The following is a 6,051-nucleotide window of genomic DNA, read 5'->3' as shown; positions in this document are numbered from 1 at the left end:
ATAAGTTTGCATATAATCCTCTATCTTATCAATCACAAAATACGGATACTTATGGACTAATTCATGTATAACTAAAGGTTCAGTAGTTAAATTTGTTAGCAAATCGTTATAACTCACATCTTTTTGCTGACGTCTATCCAGAATGTCCACAACTTTTTCTACAAAGTTTTTGAAAGGACAATCATTACCTTCCAAATAATTACCCAAATAATTAAGCTTCTGACGTAAGTAGTCTGCCATAGCGATCACTTTTTCCAGGGTGACGAGTCCCAAGTACAGTTCACAGTGGATTTCTTTCTTCGAAATGATACGCGAAGCTTTATATTTTCTGCAGCACCGTACATGAAAATCTTCTAGATCGAAAGTTTCATCTTCTTCCTCGCGCTTTACTGCTCCGACGATGTCTTCTAATTCGCTTAAAAAACTCTCGAAGGCACTCTTTGAAAAATATATGCTCCGATCCTTGCCTTGTATCTTGACACAGGGGCAATCTTCAAATACGTCTAGACCCACTTTCAGGATTTTGGATCCACTATTATTTAGATTAAATGTCGACTCACTGAGTAATTGCTGTCGTTCTTTATCCATAAACTTGTTATGTATGCGCTTACGGTCTTGTGTTGATAAACAGAAATCTTCGTGTCTGGGCACTGGATTATTGTAAGATGAGATGTTGTATTCCTTCATAACATCCCTGTCGAATGCTCGGTGATCATCCTCTGTGTAGCAGAATTCTGGCGATGATGCAATAGGCTTGTAGTAATTGAGTGTCGTCGACAACTTTTCAGCAGTACGAGGATCTCTGGGGTTTGTTGATGGACGAGAATAAGGTTTGCTGTACGAAAACATAATCTGTAACGAAATGTAAAATTAGAAAATAATTGCAACAATTTAATTACCAATTATATCAAAAAAACAGAGGCGATTGAACTTACTTGTAACTTTGAACTAGTACACTGACACAATATCACGTTGAACACTGAACTGAACACAAATGAGAACGAGTCGCAACCTCACCAGCTTTATAAACACCGCGTAACTGTAAATCTAATACGTCACTATAATCGCGAATTAAATTAAAAAGATGAGTCATAGTTGTGCAGGTGACGATGAGTCATGACGAGAACAAAAGAAAATGATTGATGTGGTGCCATAAAGACGACCACAAACACAAAAGATGTGGTTATTCATGCGGCAAACAGGTTTAGCGAGGTATGAGTCATACTTGTGCAGGTGTCCTGAACAAAAAGAAAGCACTTATCCGCTCAACGTGAACTAAATGCCGTTCCATGTAACCGGAAGTAGAAACAAAAGAAATGATTGACGTGGTGCCATAAAGACGACCACAAGAACAAAAGATGTGGTTATTCATGCGGCAAACAGGTTTAGCGAATTATGAAGTCATGCATTTTAAACAATAGATCGTTGTTTTAACAAGCGGAAAACCGGTTTAGGAGAACAATAGCGTTCGGTAATTTTCTGAAGGACCGGATTCTATTTACCTGCTCTGATATAAAAATCTTATTTTCGGGGACTCGGAATTACTGCGTTTTTACATTTGTTACGTGCGTATTTTTCGAGTTTTTACGTGATCTTTGTGTTTGTGCTTTGTGTGTATTTTAACTTACATCATGTCGACGAACAACCATAACATTCATTGCCGTTTCCGATACCTAGCTACGATTCTGTAAGTACAAAACTTATTGTAAAATATTTACCATTTAAACAGCTGTTTATTTGAAGGAGTGACACCGATTCTGAAGATGAAGACATCTTCGATCGTCAGACGGTGATAATCGACATTAATGAACGAAACGAAGATTTGAGTTTGAAATCCCAATGGATTTTGTACTGAAGAGCGCATTCAATTGCCGTTTCCATAACCTAGCTACGATCTGTAAGTAACAAAACTTATTGTAAAATATTTACCATTTAACAGCTGTTTATTTGAAGGAGTGACACCGATTCTGAAGATGAAGACATCTCGATCGTCAGACGGTGGTTCGACATTAATGATTCGAAACGAAATTTGGAGCTTGAAATCCCCAATGGATTTTTTACTGAAGAGCGGGAAGAGTGATGTTAATATGTACAAGCGAATAATAGTACATTGCAAATAAACGTAATGAAAAAACTTATTTTATACACATTTCATGTCCAGCTCCTATTTTAGAATGTGAACTTTTTTTCGATTTCATATTTCATTGCCAACTTTTTTCAAGGTCACTTTTTTTTTGGAGTGTCACGTTTCATTTTCAAGGTCAGCTCGGTTTTTGGCTCAAATTTCATTTGGTGTCAAATTACATTTTGAAGGTTAACTTTTTTTCGGGCTCATATTTCATTCCCAACGGAAATGGAAATGATTACCTAGATCTAAGTCACACAATGCTCTACGTTACGGCGAAAATTGTAAAACAAGATGACACGCACTTGGGTGCTGACGATGTGGTAGCTCCTGTTAACAATTGGCTGCATACATTGTATAGTCAAGTGGAAGTATGCTTGAATCAGAAATTAGTGTCACCACCAAGCAATACTTATGCGTATCGTGCATACATTGAAACTCTGTTAAATTATGGCTCTGAAGCTAAAACAACTCATCTGGGGTGTTCCTTATGGCATAACGATACTCCAAAGCAAATGGATACATTAACAGCTGATAACAAAGGTTTCGCTATTCGTCAAAATACCACAAAGCTCGGTAAAATGGTGGAAATGGTTGGTCATGTGCACGCTGACTTATTTAATCAAGAAAAGTTTCTCATAAATGGAGTTGAAATGAAAGTAAAATTTGTTCGAACAAGAGACACCTTTAGTTTAATGGCTGCTGCTGGTTCAACATACAGAGTGAAAATTGTGGATGCCAGTTTACTGGTTAGAAGAATGAAGATTAATCCTGTAGTTCTTCTTGCGCACACAAAAGCATTAGAAACCACTGCAGCCAAATATCCTATTACTAGATCGGATGTGAAGGTGCTAACGATTCCCGCAGGTGTGCAACGCAAATCGTTGGATAATGTCTTCCTTGGACAACTACCAAAACGCTGCATAATTGGTTTTGTGTCGAATAGAGCGTTTAACGGAGAATACGCTTCCAATCCCTTCAACTTTCATCATTACAAGATTAATTATATGTCTCTGTACATTGATGGGCAGCAAATTCCATCAAAACCGTTACAACCAGATTTCACTCAAGAAGGATTATACGTAAGGGCCTACCACACTTTATTTTCTGGAACTGGAATACATTTTTTGAACGAAGGAAATAACGTATCACGTTTAGACTATCCGCACGGATACTGCCTAATGACTTTCGATTTAACGCCGGATTTATCCGCAAACGCCACAACTCATTGGAACTTGGTAAAGAACGGTTCTCTTCGTATCGAAGTTGGTTTCCAAGACGCTCTGACTGAGACGGTGAATTGTCTCGTGTACGCAGAATTTGACAACGTTATTGAAATTGATAAACATCGAAATGTCATCGCAGACTTTAACATTTAAAAAAGTTTCTTTTGACGAGTCCCGGAATACAGTGCGTCACATAATTGCATGGCCACATGCTCATCATCAAGCTAGAAAAGGACCTTGGATGCAGTACGCAAGAGATGCCGCACGTTTCCAAAGACGCATTCATCAACTTGATTACATCATTTCCCCTGTGTTGGAAAAAAAGCTACTGCGCAGCGCATGACAGAAGGGATAAAATTATAATACTTTATTACGGATCCTCAGTTTATTAGAAAATGTTTCATGTGATGGATGCCTACGTTGATTTTCAAGGATTCCGCGGAAGCTTAAAGGAATTCATTCCGAAAGAAATATCTATCGTTTCGTCGGAGGGGCCCAGTTGCACAACTTTACTTATGAAGCCGCCCGCCAATTATACTGTAACCTCATCGATGAAAAAAGAAATCAAATTCTTAGAAGACTGTTATCATGGCTTGAAATGGAATTCCGGGTACATTAGATACGAGGACCTTGAAGAAGAACTACGTACGTTACTTCAGCCCTTCAATAGAATATACGTAAAAGGAGTGGAGAAGCAATACCTACTGAATTTCCTTGACAAGTTTGTAATTAATTTAGAAGACGTGGGATGCCCTTCGCTAAAGAAGTTAAAGAAAAGTCATAGCGGTGTAAGGTGCCTCAATCATGCGGAGAACACGCTTATGTGCGCTCAAGAAAATGCCTTAATATTACACGAGTGGGCACAAATTGATTCAACAAATGAATACCCTAGAACTTCAACGAGCGTTGAATCTGATTCAGAAGAAGGCTGCGCGTGCTGTTTTCGCATCAGATGAACTTATACGAGCAAGTGTACGTCGGCCATTTGCTGCAATTGTCAATACAGATGTTTCAACACGCACGGGGCAACACTGGAACGGAATTTACATAGATGAAGATGGAAATGGAGAATATTTCGATTCATTCGGACGACCACCTACCGGATTACATTTAAAATTTTTGAAAAAACACGCCCGGAAATTCACCTTTAATTCGCGCGTGTTGCAGCATCCTTTATCAACTTATTGTGGACAATATTGTTTAATGTATTTAGTTTTTAAGTTTAATAATTTATCACTTAAGGAATTTGTAGATATGTTTAATAATGATTTAGAATGTAACGATGATATAATTGATTTATTGTATAATATGACTTTTTATAAGGTGAATCTAATTGATTAATAAAAGTCTAAATGTATTTCCGCATTTTCATTTAACGGCATTAAAAATATGAGAAACAATTAAAAGAGACTGCGGTAAGTAAACAATACTGATTGTTATAAAACGTCGCCATCGTCATCTTTAACAAAAGGGTAGCAGAAACAATTAACCCAGAACCTGTACCGCATTCATAGAAAACAGGTAATCCTAGCGCCCCAAAATGGTTTGCTTATTTTTCATTAATTTTGTATTCAAAAATTGTACGATTTAAGAAAAGTAAACAAATAGTACAATATAGGTTCATCAATGCACGCGTGTTCGAGGCTTAAGGTAACTGGTGAGGTTCCACAAAATCGGTCAGTAACCCTTTATGTCTTAAGTACCTACGAATTTCTGAAAATCGTAACCTGTTTTAAAAAAAAATGGGGGTGGATATTCTATTTAAGGGTTGAAATGCATTTCGTTATGTTAAAACGTTTTGTGTAATATCTGTGAGTGCGTTTTCTATTAAATTGAAATGGAGGCTGAACAAGAAGTGCGAAATCACCTCGCTGCCCTCGGGGAACTAGCTGTTCGCGTTGAGTGTGTAACAGCGAACGAAATTTTGTTAAATTTGACGGTAACGGTAGCATACCTGAACGCTGACAGGATTGTCCTTTACAACAATATCATCACGCGGATCGAAGCAATACAGATATTAATCGAATGGTTTACTGACAGTCCGCTAGATCCCGATAACGACTTTCCTAGGTTAGCAACTCACGCCCTGGATATGCTTGAAGCTTTTATTAATACCGCTAATCAACTGATAAGCGATTACGAAAATATTCAACGTCGCAGCGATCAACTTAGAAGGTGGTACGACGCGTAGAGTTGCATAACAAGGTTATAGTTCGTGCCGAGGCTGTCCAGCAACTAGTTGCGTGGGCTGATGACAACCCTCTGAATGGAGCCGCCGATTACCCACAATTAGCTGTTCACTCCAGTGCTATTTTGGAGCTTTGTAGTGATAGTGTACGGGACTTAGTAAACAAATACGATGTCCTTCATGTGCGTGTTGGTGAGGTAACCGGTAGATACAATCACATTTTTTAAAATAGCTAAGTTAAGGTAGGTTAGTTTGTAAATATTAGTTTTAAGTTAGATTAGATTGTACATATTAGTTTTAAGTTAGTTTTTAGTGTGTACATATTTAGTTTTTAAGCTTGTACATATGTTCTGTGGATTTAGGCATTGTTGCAATAAATATAGGTAATTAAAACATGTTTGCTTATTTCTAGCTTCTATTTCAGAAAAGTGAAGTGAACTAAGTGCAATGTGTAAGACAGAGATAAACGCATTGAGTAAGAGAGAGAGAGAGAGAGAGAGAGAGGATAGAGA

This window comes from Photinus pyralis, unplaced genomic scaffold (assembly GCF_008802855.1).
Source record: "Photinus pyralis isolate 1611_PpyrPB1 unplaced genomic scaffold, Ppyr1.3 Ppyr1.4_LG1, whole genome shotgun sequence".
Lineage (NCBI taxonomy): Eukaryota > Metazoa > Arthropoda > Insecta > Coleoptera > Lampyridae > Photinus > Photinus pyralis.
This window is presented reverse-complemented; position numbering follows the sequence as displayed.